This window comes from Dromiciops gliroides, chromosome 4 (genome assembly GCF_019393635.1).
Source record: "Dromiciops gliroides isolate mDroGli1 chromosome 4, mDroGli1.pri, whole genome shotgun sequence".
Lineage (NCBI taxonomy): Eukaryota > Metazoa > Chordata > Mammalia > Microbiotheria > Microbiotheriidae > Dromiciops > Dromiciops gliroides.
The window spans coordinates 326,455,351-326,469,047 of record NC_057864.1 but is presented as its reverse complement, the minus strand read 5'-3'; positions in this window follow the sequence as shown (position 1 = coordinate 326,469,047).

Genomic DNA, 13,697 nt, shown 5'->3' with positions numbered 1-13,697 from the left:
ACCGGTTAACTTTGCTTTCTTTAGCAGAAACGGTAATAATTCTTAATCGGAAAACTCTAGCAGGTACTTGTGCCGTCTTCTGCTTCTTGCTGGAAGAAAGAGGCTGAGAGGCCAACTCCTACCGAGTTAGTGACTTCCCCACCTTCTTCTCTGTCTTCTGCTTTGATTACTACCAACCCCAACCCCCCACATGCACATACACATAGCCCTTTTCCTTTTTGCCTATCCACTTGGAACTAGAGCAATGAGCCTCTGCTCAGTCTAAGCTCTGGACCCCTCATCCTTCCAGGATGTCAGCTACCGCCGCCGCTGTTGCAGTTAACAGTACAGCTGCCGCCTCCAGCCCCAGCAACGGCGAGAAGCGAATTCTAGACTGCTGAACCCAGAGCCTAGCGCCGCCAAAGGGCACAACTATAAGAAAGAGCCACGTCCTAGGTTTCCTCTCACTCCCTTTCCACCTCTCTCTCCTCCAACCGCAACCTAGGCCAAGCCAGCACCCCTCTTCTGCCTTGGCTCTGGATTAAATTTCTCATTTCTTTACAAATTTTACAAGAACGTGAAAGAAAAAGTCTCCCTCCCTCTTTTTAAAATTTTCGTGTGCGGGATGATTTTTGGGAAGGAAGAGCTTTTCAAATGCAGCTCTGAGCATCTTGGAGAGAAAGGACTGAATAGTCCCAACATCCAGGGTGAGGGGTAAGAGCGAAAGTTGACTCTTCCAAGAAGGCAAAGTGGCTCCTTGTCCTCTAGGCGTCCGTCCAACCCCCCCCCCCCATCCCCCGCCCCTTTCCCCGCCCTCCGTCCTCTGTTCGCCCGCTTTTCCTAACCAAGCGCGTGAACCCGCGCGGGTGACGCTCCCCTCTCTTCCAGCTTGGAGTGGACTGGGGGGGGGGTGCTGTTAGGGCGTGGGCGGGGACTGAATATCAACAATTAGATCTGCCTATGAGGAAACCTCACTAGCGATTATTGATCTGAGAACCGCTGCACAGAGAACTTCACAAGCTTCTCTATCGCTCTCCTCTCTTCTCTCCTTTCGTTCTCCTCCCTCCTCCTGAACATTCAGCAAGCAAGGGGTGGGGGGTGGGGGTTAGTTAAAAATTGGGCAATACCATAGTCGTCCTGCTAGTTTTAATAAACCTAACAAATCACCAGGATATCGGGCCGCAGTATTAATCGTGCAATCATCAAACTAGGAACCCAATGCAAAACCCACAGCCTCCCAAATTAAATTAGCGATCTTTACGTCCCGGTGTATGGCTGGGAGCACGGAGGGCGGCGTGCGAACTGTGGATTCCGAAGAGGTGCAGGCTCCGCCTTCCCGGCCCCATCATCATCATCCTGGTTAGCCTTGTCATTAATACTGTTTCTTAAGCATCCTTCACTCTGCTCGCTCTCTCCCTCCCCGGTGGAGGGAACCCCTGGCAGCCACGCTCTTGATGTTGCTACCCTCTGGGGTTCTCCTAACCTGTACTTATTGCAGTTTTAGCCCCCAAATGGGGGGTGATCTAATAGTGCCACGGAACCCAGGATGTGAAAGAGACAGTCATGTGTCCCCTTTCTTTGGTGGCTGACCCTGCTGGATTAGAGGTTTCACTCGCCTTTCTTTCCTTTCTCTGCCCATATAAAAGCAGGTTGAAGGTGATGCGGCGTCTCGGGCAGACACTGCAGTGTTTTGATTCAACTCAGCCCTTTTCTCTGTTCAAAGCAGCTGTTCAAATAGTAGGGCTGCTTATTTTGACGTGGAGAGGATTTTCAAACAACCCTAAAATGCTTTGAACTGACAAGGCTCCTTGATATCTCCTTCATTCCAGTACAGCTATCCAAGAACATTTAAAATATATATATAAAAATACATCCAGGCGGGTCTTAAACGCAGCTTTCTCTCCCAGGTGGGAGGTGGGTTTGACAGCACATGCTCGAGTTGCAGACCTGCTTTCGAAGGTGTCGAGGTCAAGAGACTGAGCCCACGGAAAATAGCATAGAAGAGACTCCGGCTATTCTTTCTCCCGATTGCAGTTCTCTTTCTTTGGTTCTGCATAGTGGATTCAACTCTGTTGATCTTCTGAACTAAAAGGAGGTTGGGCTGAACTTAATCCTACAATTCTGGACTGTATTGACGTGAAAATAACCCGGCAAACTCCACTTAAGCCAAGGAGACATCCACATTCAACACACACACGTTTCTATTGTGAACAGCGCCCACAATTCATTCTCATGCAGCTAGTCTGAAAGTCCTTGCTGATTAATGTTTTACAGTCAGTCCACACTTAGCTACACTCAATCCCCACATATATACATGATGTAATATATTACAAACTAGCTACAAACCCTAGCACAAAACACTGTGGGTAAAATATTAGTGTGGGTATGTGCGTACATATATGTACACACATACATACAGCAAGGACAATAAGGTTAGCAAAAGGAACCAAGGTCAATGGCTTGCACATATTGAGCTGGGTAAGCAGACAACTGCTAACACTGAGGTGAAATTGTTACCCTCTGACTCCAGCTCCTAACTTCTTTTATATTTACTTGGTTTTAGGATAAAGGAAACAGGAAACTGAACATTTTACTGGGAGGCAAAGGAAGAAATCTTTTCTTACAAGGAGTTTGGCCCTAGGGGAGAGAACACAACTACTGCTTTCCGGATGAAATGGAAGTATTTCAGCTAGGACGTGTTTAATGTAACCATTGTGGAATGGGGTTGTTTTGATCTCCCTTCCCTTTTTAACCTTTTCTGTGTGACCTATTCAGTCCTGTCCTTTCTGTCCATCTCTCCAGCCCTCACTCACAGACGATGGATTTGAAGGAGTGTCCCACTGCATGAATGGAACTTCAATGCTAAGGGCCTACAGAGGGACAAAACTGAGGCCCAGGCTTCACAAGCTATTGCTTTAAACATCCAATCTACACAAAGAGGCAGCTGGCTGCTTTAATGAAAACTGCCTTGGAGCTCCAAGAGCTGCAGCCTCAGGGATGCATTTGTAAGATGACTGGGTAACAATACTTGCAAGTTACTTCTGCTCCTCATTGGTATAATAAAACATTTAACTGGGAAATATAAACAAAAATTAGTGGAAATTAATAAGCATAGTAATGCAATAGCTTATCAATTCCTGAGATAAGAACAATATTTTATATAGATTTTCTATATCTATATCACACTGAACAGTCCAGTGCCCCTGTATATCCACATTGTGTACCTCCCCTATCTCGTTAAGAGAAAGTTGCCTAAAAGTTATTAGTAATTTTTCTATTCTCCACATTTCTTGTAATTCCATTCTTCTGTCCACTTTTCATAGGATGACTTCTATTTTATCTTCATCACTGTTTAAACTAGTGAGATATAATGCTCTAAGTTCCATATTTGAAATGAAATTATTTGAATTCACGGATATTAATCTTTTCCCTTCATCCCCCTAGTTCTGAATCTTGTCATTAAAACTGATCCACCCTTTGTAGTCCACAAGTGAATATTTTATAGACAGCTCTGAAGACTTCTAACACAACGTCAGCCAGTCAGATTTAGCTGTTTCAGGGATTACTTTGAGTAATTTATCAAAGGAATACTGCTAAATTTTGAGTGGTGAATATGAGGCCTTGGGGAGGGGGAGCATAAAGGACAAATTCCATCAGTCTGTGAGATAAATTCTACTTGGAGTTAATACAGCCTGTTTATTCTGAAGTCTCAGAGAACAAGATGCGATTGGTGGTACAGAGTTAGTCTTCATGCAATTTCGTTTTCAAAGGACTTGCAGTTAAATGACCTCCTAACAATGGAGCTTAAAGGGAGTTTCTTCTCGATTTAAAGCAGGTGAATTGCTGGCAGACAGGAGGGGATGACAACTCTTTGATAAATTAAAGTGATTTCAACTGAAATCTTTCTTAGAACTAAAGTGTTTGGAGATGTACTGAGTTAAATCCCATCCCTCCACAGAATCCCCTCCTCCAAACCCCCTCCCCCTCCATTCCTCAACCTTCTGCTACTGTTCTGTAGTATTCTAGGAGGAACCCCCCCCCCCATTAATATCAGTTTTATGTAATGTATCTCTATACTTATATTTACGTGCCTCTACAAATATCTAATTCACTGACCCCTCCCTTGTCAACACCACTTACAAAATCCAAAGGTTTTATATCTGATTCTGCTTTCCTGGCAGGAGACAAGAATTCTTCTTTCTTGATCAGATTGGAGTTTTGATATCTTCCTATTCTCTTAGGAAAATATAAAATACCTAATCCGTGCCCCCTTCTAAAAATGAATTATTGTACTTAATGTTTCTGTAGAGAATGTTCCCAGAACACCTGAAGACTTAGTCAGAAGAAGAGACTTTGAAGCAATACTGTGTCTTTCTCTGAGGAGTCAGAGTGACAAATACTTTGTTAGCCATCAACCTGGAACACCTGGGTTCCCCTCCTAGCCCTCATTTCCTCTGGACACCTCCAGATGTTTTGAGATGATAAAAGGTTTTGGCCATTAGAAAGTTAAGGTTGAATATTAACAAAGACAAATGTGCACAAATAGCACACATGCATATAGGTATTATAAGTGTATACACACAATATCTTTTTAAAATGGACTTAACTAAGGAATGGAAAAGGGAAGGAGTGGAGGAAAGAAGAGATTTCTGAAGGTTGAAACAGAGCATTCTCTCTCATCACTTTCCAGGGAGTTTTAGATGATAATCTTGGGCAGGCGGAGGGAACATTAAATGCAAAATATGAAAACATGACACGGCCAAGTCACAGGCCTGATCGTATTAATGCCCTAGGTCAGAGTGAGAGAATAATGAATAGCCGCTGTGCTCAGTTCCTGAAGGGAACTTAATTAACCTTGTGAGGATGAAAAAAGAAAATAAAATAAGAGATCACACTACCAGGGTTTAGGGGCTCATTATTGTTTCAGGGGAGAAAACAGACTCTGCCACTTGCTTTATGTTTTTGTTTTTTGCCCTCCAAGGATGATAGTGGAGGGTGCCAGAAGGACTTTTTGGTATACACACATCTATACCAACACCCATACAATCATACGACTTAACTGGAGTCTTGGCTTAAGGAGCCACTGAGCTCAGGCAGGAAGCTTCTATTGCTTTGCCTTACAGTGAGTGTGTGTGTGTGTGTGTGTGTGTGTGTGTGTGTGTGTTTCCTTCATGGTCTGGCCTGATCTCCATAGCAGTACCCAAAGAAGGACCGCTGTAGTGTAAAATTATTTTCAGAAAGTAGAATGGGCTCCTTGGGGTTCCCCTTTGGGAAAGGGGAGAAGGTGGAGATGGTTAAACGTTTTCAAAGCACCAATGGTCCATCTTGGCTGTGATTTGGAGGAGGAAGAAGAGTGCAGCAAACAAGGAGGCCGGGCCATTGTCCAGGGAGGGTGCATTTTTGTCAAGATGCCTTTGGTTGCTATAGTGAGGAGGAAAAACCAAACAGAAGGGCTCAGTTCGCCTCCCTCAGCTTTCTCTCAGGCCCTGGGAGCAGCGTTCACCACTCCCAACCAAAATAAAAGTGCAATCCAGGGCCTGCCAGCAACCTCCCTGAGAGCTGGCCAGGGGCTCAAGGAGAGAGGGACAAGGAAAAGGAGGAAGGGATGAAGGAAAATGCCCTGCAACCTCAGGACAAAGTCAAACAGTTGTACTATATAGCATCTACAAAATTAGCTAGAATGATTCTCTCTCTCTCTCTCTCTCTCTCTCTCTCTCTCTCTCTCTCTCTCTCTCTCTCTCTCTCTCTCTCTCTCTCTCTTCCTCCCTCCCTCTCTCCCTTTCCCTCCCTCCCCCTCTCTGTTTCCCTCTCCTTCTCTTTCTTCTCTTTGAGAAAGACCAAACCAAATCTCAGAAACTTGGAGTGCCTGGGTAGTGGATAGAATCAGTGTGTGCCTGGGCACGGAGGAAGCATTTTGTTTAATAAAGATAGACCTCTCAGAATTATAAAATGCACCTGATCTCTGTATTGTGTAGCCGATGGCATCAGACTCAAAGCAAATCAGCAGCAGGGTGGTTGCTTGAGAAAAGAAAAGAGCTTTATGAAACAGAATCCAAAAGAAAACTTTATTTTAAAGTAGTACAATGCAAATATCTGTCATTTAAATAGACACATTTTCTTGTAGTCCTTTGTTTTGTTTTACTGGCTAGACAGACAAGTTTGAAAATGTAATGGTAAGGGAAGGTTCTAATGAAGGCTATTTCAGATTTTGTTAGTTGTATAGCTCACTAGTGCAAGAAAATGAAGTACTTGTTTGACTGTGAGCTTTTTGATTTTTATATTGTCCTGGGATGGCCGGGAGGTCTGAATGGAAGAGTGGAGTCCAGGAATGAAAAGGAATGTAAGTTGGCACCTGAATAATAGAAATTCAAGGTTTTATTATTATTTTTTCCCTTGGGACAAGATAAGTGCACCAGAATGAGAGATCACTAATTATCCTTTCTTATTCATCTTCTCTGCTGTCCTGTACAGTGAGTTTTATATGCTAACAGCCCCAATTCTAAGTTCTTTCCTTACCCGCTCTCTAGCCACCTGTCCTCAGAAACTATACTCCTGCCTTTGACAAACCCAAATTTGGTGCTTGGAGAAGTCATCCATTTGAAGAGTAATCATGAGAAGTATCTCCCTTTCTACCCCCTGAGGTGAAATCTATCCTCTTCTTTCCAGTGGCAGAAGTGGCTTTCTTTTTGTTGTTGTTGTTATAAGTTTAAACAACTTTGTAAGATGTCACTTAATTCATAATGGTAGTCACATTTTAAAAAATGCTTGAAAGAAATCACGTTAATGAAGAGAACATTTGCAGTAATTTGGCGATAATTATCAGAATCACCAAATATTCGCAAAGGCTTCAACATTACGTGTTCAAAGAAAAGCAAAACACATTATTTTAATAGTCTGATATGCAAACTATGGACCATTCAATTACACAGCTTAATAATGCATACATGATGTGAGCTTGTTATTGGGATAGGGGGGCCTGCAGTCATTTACTCCGAAGACCAAGTGTGCTCTTACATCTAGTCAGTTCTATTGCCATGGACCAGGGGCCCCTGCCAAACTACATTTAAGAGAATAAAAATTAATGACTGAGAATTTGAGCGTTAAATTAACATTAATTATATGACCTGCCTGCTGGAAAGATTAAATTTCTTACGCCCTAATTAGATAACGTCTCCTCATACATCAAACAATTTCAATTTTCATTTCCAGATTTCAGGATTAAAATGCAGTATGGGAATAACCAGCGGTGGGTTGTTTTTTTTTTCTTTCCCTTCATCTGGAGCCAAAGTCTTATGTTCATGACCCAGAAGGGAAGGCAGTCTCCTGCTATTGCTCCTTAGCTTAGCTTTGGCTACCTCTTCGAAAACCAGAAATTCAGGCAGGAAAGTGGATTTTACCATCTGAATGACCTTAAGTGATGCCAGCGAAGCTCCCTGTTAGGAGAACAGGAGAGCCTGGTGAGCAAAGTGGTAGGTAGATGGAGAGTAGCTGAAATAACCAGCATATCACAAACGCTTGGGAAATTACTTTGTGAGGTCAAGGCTTGAAATATTTCAGAACTTAAGGGAAGGAAAACAAGGTTGGGTGTTCCAGGAAGAGAGAATGACATAAAGCTTAAATAACCAACTAACAGTTCATGGCTTTTGCCTCCAAAGTTAAAATCTGCCAGGAACAAATCCGACCTTCTAAGTGAGATTGGAAGTAATGCAAGCAATTTTTCCCCCTTTAAAAATCAGCTATGTTCCGCCTTAATTAGAGGTACATTGACCATCCTCATCTTCTCCGCATTCCATACTGGGCTTTTCTACATTAAAAGATTAGTGGGCGCAGGGCTTCAAATCACCAAGCTGAAAAACTCCCACAGCTGAACACTTTTTGTGTTCTTATAAAACTGAAAGTCGATTAAGAGTTAACTTGCAAATTACAGCAATTGCTATTTGGAAGGCGCACAACTTTCACCAGGTTTGTGGAAGGCGGTTTGCAAAGCCGTTGGCGGGCCACGGGGGTGGGCAGCAGCCCCCAGAGCAAAGCGCGCTGCCGCTTCTTGGTCCTCCTACGGGGACAGACGGTCGCAGCTTACTTCTTTATGATGATGCACTTCTGACATTTCAGCGTCACTATTAAACTGGGACGTGAAGTTTGAGGAAAAAACACATTTTACTTTGTCGAGCAACGTTTTAGGAACTAAAACTAGACTGATAGATTAGGTAACATCACTTCTCTTTGTACGATGCCCAAATTCCCTTTCTCCCCACTCCTCAAGATTTTCTTAAAGAAATAATCCAAAGAGCACAAGAACCTCTACGAGCGCTGCTTTATGTTTTGGCCAGGAGGAATGAGACAAGATTAAAACTTCGAAGCTTCCGGTTTTAAATCACCTAGAATAGAATTTTTACGTGTCAGCGTTTCCATTCATCCACGTTCTTTTTTTTTTCTTAATGGGGGTGGGGTAGCTTGTGAACCTGGTTGCGCATCTTTATCCATTTAACTAGTTACTTTTGAGGGCACTTGCATTTCCTGAAATGAGGAGGGAACAGATAACTCAATGAAGAATTTACTCACGACTAGGAGTCACTGGTCATTATTAAGAGGGTTAAAGGCGTAAAAGTTTGAACAGAGAGAGTCAAAAAGGAGACCTGAAAGGTGGTGAAAGAAGGGAAAATCGAAGGGGGAACTACATCAGGGAAATGTAAAAAGAGATAGAAGAGAAGGGTTGGGGGGGGGGGGACCCGGGAACGGGAGAGGGCGGGAGAGGAACAAGAGGCGAGAACAGCTCCGGAGGCGCACTACTGAATTACATTTCTCCTCTTTCCTCAGGCTGCTGGGAGGGGGCGCATCACTCGGTTCTTCCGCGCTGATGCTCACCAAGTTGAGTGACTTGATGAACTCCGAGACCCAGGGGTTTCAGTCCCAAGAGATGGATGCACGTAGCATAAAAAAACCAAGCGGATCAGGGGAACAGTGCAACCTCTCACCGTGAATGGGGAAACGAGGGTGGGGGATAGAAGACTTGTAAAGTATACTGTGATTTTAGCAATAGGGGAGGGACTTTTGGAGCTCAGAGTTTGCAATCCGATGCACTGGATTGTTTTGCTTCGCGTTGAAATGGGAAGAAGATGAGAACTGTCGGGAGGGCAAGGTGGGGTAAGGATGAAATAGGGGGAGAGGCGGAACTAAGGTTAAAGGGAAGTGGTTTCCAGGAAATCAGAGCCAAGTCCTTAGAACTAGTAGTACAGTAATCTGTCCTTGCCCGCGGAGCATCCAGAACCTCTCAAGCTCAGCCAGTAGCCTCTTTCCTCTGTATTCCACAGCTGTTCAGGAGGGAACTTTTCATCCCCTTTAGCACAAAAGAAACCGACACACTCTGGCTCCTTTTTCCTCCCTTCCTCCCACGCTCCCACTTTTCAACTGATATTTTTCCTTTCACAGGCTGCAGCAGCGCCTCTTTGAAACCAATGAATCAATACCAGTTTAACTCCTTCTGTGGAATGATACATTCATTCACTAATGGGCAGCGGAGGGGGTGGGGATGGGGGCTGGAGACCGAGTGGACAGAGTTGGGAAATCTGCTTCTTCCTGGGGATGAGATAGCCACTGCCTCATTGTTAGCTATGCAGATGCCCATAGCAAACACAAATTTAAGTCTATTCAAAGGCAAGGAAAAGTCCTTTTGAATCTGAATTTTGCCTTTTTTTTTCCAGTTACGAGCCCCAAGGTGGATGTCTTTATACTTCCTCATTCTTTACTTTAAGTCGGATATTGTAATTGGCCAAATGCATACTGCAGAAGGTTTCGTCTTTCTTGTTTCTTCCCCCCCTCCCCTTTTTAGATTGACATTTTGTCAGTTTTCAGATGGAATTTGTAGCCTATGTGCATCTAATTCCAAGTTCTAGTTTGAGGAGTATTACTGAGTCTCAATGTTAACCGAAGAGGTTTAACTCAAACTTTTCAAAAAGCTATTTATTATCAAAGAAAAGAGATTCAGAACAGACACAAACAGGACTTGTATCTTTAAGAATCTTAGAAAAGAGCTTTAGAGAATTCTCAGTCAAAAGATATAAGCAAGAGATATTGAACATTATTCATTTTTACTCATTTTCGTTTAAACCTGAAGAACATTTTCCCCCTTGAATCTAATTTAAACTATAGCCAAATCTGTGGAATAAATTCTTCTCTCTGTGTCAGAATTTCTCTAGGTCATAGCTAAGTCTCACACCAAATTTTTGGCTGCCAAGAAGTTTCTTCATCCCCATAGGGGGAAAAACACAGTCAGCCAAATTCAGACCTGCTTTTCTCTTCCTATTATTCCATTCTCCTCCTTCATTATCCTACTCATAATATGTTGAAGTTAATGACTTATATTAAAATGAATGTAAAGCTTCTGCTATATACAGCTTATTTGGATGGATCTCAATATGTAATACCTTACTCTGTCAATTGTTAGAAAGGTGGAGCAAATTACTCACTTTCTTCAAATGAGAATCTAATCAAGTAATTCATGGTAAGGTATAGAGATTAATGGTTGGTGATAGCTTAATGAAAACATGGAGGGCCACAGCTTTAGAGTCAAAGGAATGAATTTCTAATAGTGAAATTTAAATCATTATATCAGGTGACAGGAGAAGTGGTTTTGTACATGGTTGTTTTTTCAGCACTCCTCTATTTTTTTTTTCATACATGTGTTCACCAAAGATTATTGAATGATGGCATCTGAAATGAAGAGGTCACGTGGTGGTATCAGACAGGGGAAATGGAAGGCAATGTGTTCAAGGGAAGTTAAAGAGAGATTCAATATATTGAAAGGGAAAGGAAGGGGAAGGGAGAGACAGCACAGGAGGGGAGCTACAGGGGAAGCAGAAGACCTATGAAACATGAAATTATGTGACCTCAGAATTCTCAAGGAAGTAGAAGGCTAGGTCAACTGTTATGAGTGTAGAAGGAAATCAGTAGGTAGAGAAGGGAAGGGAGAGCATTATAAATATGGGGGGACAGCCAGTAAAAAGGCATGGAATCTGAAGATGGAGTATGGGTGTGCAAAGAACTGAGCTAGTGTGTCTCACACTGTAGGGAGTGGAGGGGAATAAAGTGACTATCAAGAAGGGACCAGATTATGAAGACTTTGAATAAGTTTTAGTAATTGTCTACACTCTCAGGATGATTGAGCCTTTTCCATGTGGGAGAGCTATTGCTTTAATAATTTCAAAGAAACTTTTAAATCATATTTTTTTCCTTTTGGGGGGTACACATTTTAGAGGTCACATGCTTCCAGCTGCAGCATCCTCATGTTCAAAATATATGGGTTTGGTTTTTGTGGGGTAATGAGGGTTAAGTGACTAGCCCAAGGTCACACAGCTAGTAAGTGTCAAGTGTCTGAGGTCGGATTTAAACTCAAGTCCTCCTGAATCCAGGGCCAGTGCTTTATCCACTGTGCCACCTAGCTGCCTCAACACATGGTTTTTTAAACTGTGGGTCAAGACCCTATACTGGGTCATGTTACTGAATGTGGGGCATTGAGAAAAATTTGGCAGTAAATGTTTGATTTGCATACCTATTTTATATACCTATATACCTGGGGTCACTTAAAAATTTCTTGGGCAAAAAGGGGTCTCAAGTGGAAAAAGTTTGAGAAGCCTAATTCTAAATTACCAAATGACCCTTCAGATGCAGTGTACCAGCAGTCCTTGTCCAAATTACAAGTGATTCTCCTGTCTTGAACATAATGTGACTCTGAAGAAGAGGAACAAGACCAATCTCATTTTGGAGGAGTGAGGAACCTTGAGTAAAGAAGTGCTTGCTATGGCCAGCAAATTCTTACAAAACCATGATATATCTGAAACATTTTTTAAAAGAATGTAAATATAAAAACCTCAGAATATTTAAGATCTTTGAGATGTTTCCACTATTGCTTAAACTATTTCCCCTTCCCCCCCACCCCCAACCTATAGAATGGAAACAGTGCTCAGAGCAATCTGACTCTGTTTCTTCTTGTTTAAGAAATAAGATCTTCTGGCTTATGTGATTGGTCTTGATCTGATTCTTTGACACCTCTGTAGTTTATATACTTTTAAGTTTTCTAGAATCATGTATAAAAACTTGGAAATGACCTTACAGGTTAGCTTCTTCACACACTTCATTTTATGAGGAAACTGAGAAGGTCTAGTGATTTTAACAAGGTCACACAGGTGATAAGTATCAGGGATTTGAACCCAGGCCCTCTCATTCTAATCCAGGGCTCTTGCTAATGCAACCTGCTGCTTCATTCAGTCAGATACACATTGACTACTTCAAATTTGTCTTAATTTATTTACGGATAAGTTATATATTGGAAGGGTTACTAGTGCAAGAACATTTCTTTTTGTAAGTGCATTTATGTTGATATCATTTGTTTTTGATATTAATCTTCTAGAGGGAAGCAACCAAGAAAATTAAACTCTTTAAAAATAACACTGTGTACAAGGATGGACTGAATAAATGCTTTTTTCATAATGGTGAGTGGTAGAAATAGAATATGATAACTTTTAACAGAACAGACCTAGAAATCCTCATCATGTCTCACCACGTGGTAGAATTTCCATAGATAATAAGGATAACTGGTCCTGCTTGCCCTGGAGCACATTTTGACTTTGACCTCCTGTCCACCCTACTTCCTACTTCTTCCCCCCAAAAAGAAGGGAGTATAAGCTATCCTATAGTATATTATGTTAATACAGCCCGATGGTTTGAGCCTGCTTGACTGCCATATTACATTCTGTTGACTTATATTGAGCTTGAAGCCTACTTTTTTTTTCAGATGACTAGCTGTTTTTCTAGTCACGCCTCCCAATCTTGTACTTGTGAAGTTGGTCTTTTGAATCTAAGTATAATACTTTAGATTTATCCCTATTAAACTTTTTTTAGATTTAAAAAAATCCATTTAATTTTATTGTCAGTTCTGAATTATCACACTTCTCTTTCTCTCCCACCCAATGAGAAGACAAGAAAAAGAAAATCCATTACAAATATGTATAGTTATGCAAAACAAATTCTTGAGTTAGCCATGTACAAAAGAAAAAAGAAAAAGAAAGAGAAGAAAATATGCTTCAATCTGTAGTCCAAATCCATCAGCTGTTTATCTGGAGGTGGGCAGCATGTTGCATTATGAATCCTTTGGAATTCTGGTTGATCATTGCATTGTTTGAGTTACTAATGTTTTCAGAGTTGATTATCTTTATAATATTCCTATTACTGTATACATTGTTTTCTTGGTTCTGCTCACTTTATTTTTATCAGTTCATACAAGCCTTCCCATATTTCCCCCAAACCATCCTGTCATAATTTATTATAACAAGATAATATTCCATCACATTAATATAGTATAACTTGTTTAGCCACTCCTCAGTTCATTAGGCACACTGTGTTTCCAATTCTTTGTACCACAAAAAGAGTTGTTCTAAATATTCATGTACGAATTTGTCCTTCTCTTCTTCCTTTGATCTCTTTGGGGTATAGACCTAGTAGCAGTATTTCTGAGTCAAAGGGTATACACAATTTAATAACTTTTTGGATATAGTTCCAAATTGCTTTCCAAAACACTTGGACTAGTTCATAATTCCAACAATAGTGTATTAGTATACACACTTCCCCACATTCCTCCAGCATTTTGCCATTTTAAAATTTCTGCATCTTAGACAATCTGATTTCTATGATGTAGTGCTTCAGAGTTGTTTTAGTGTGCATCT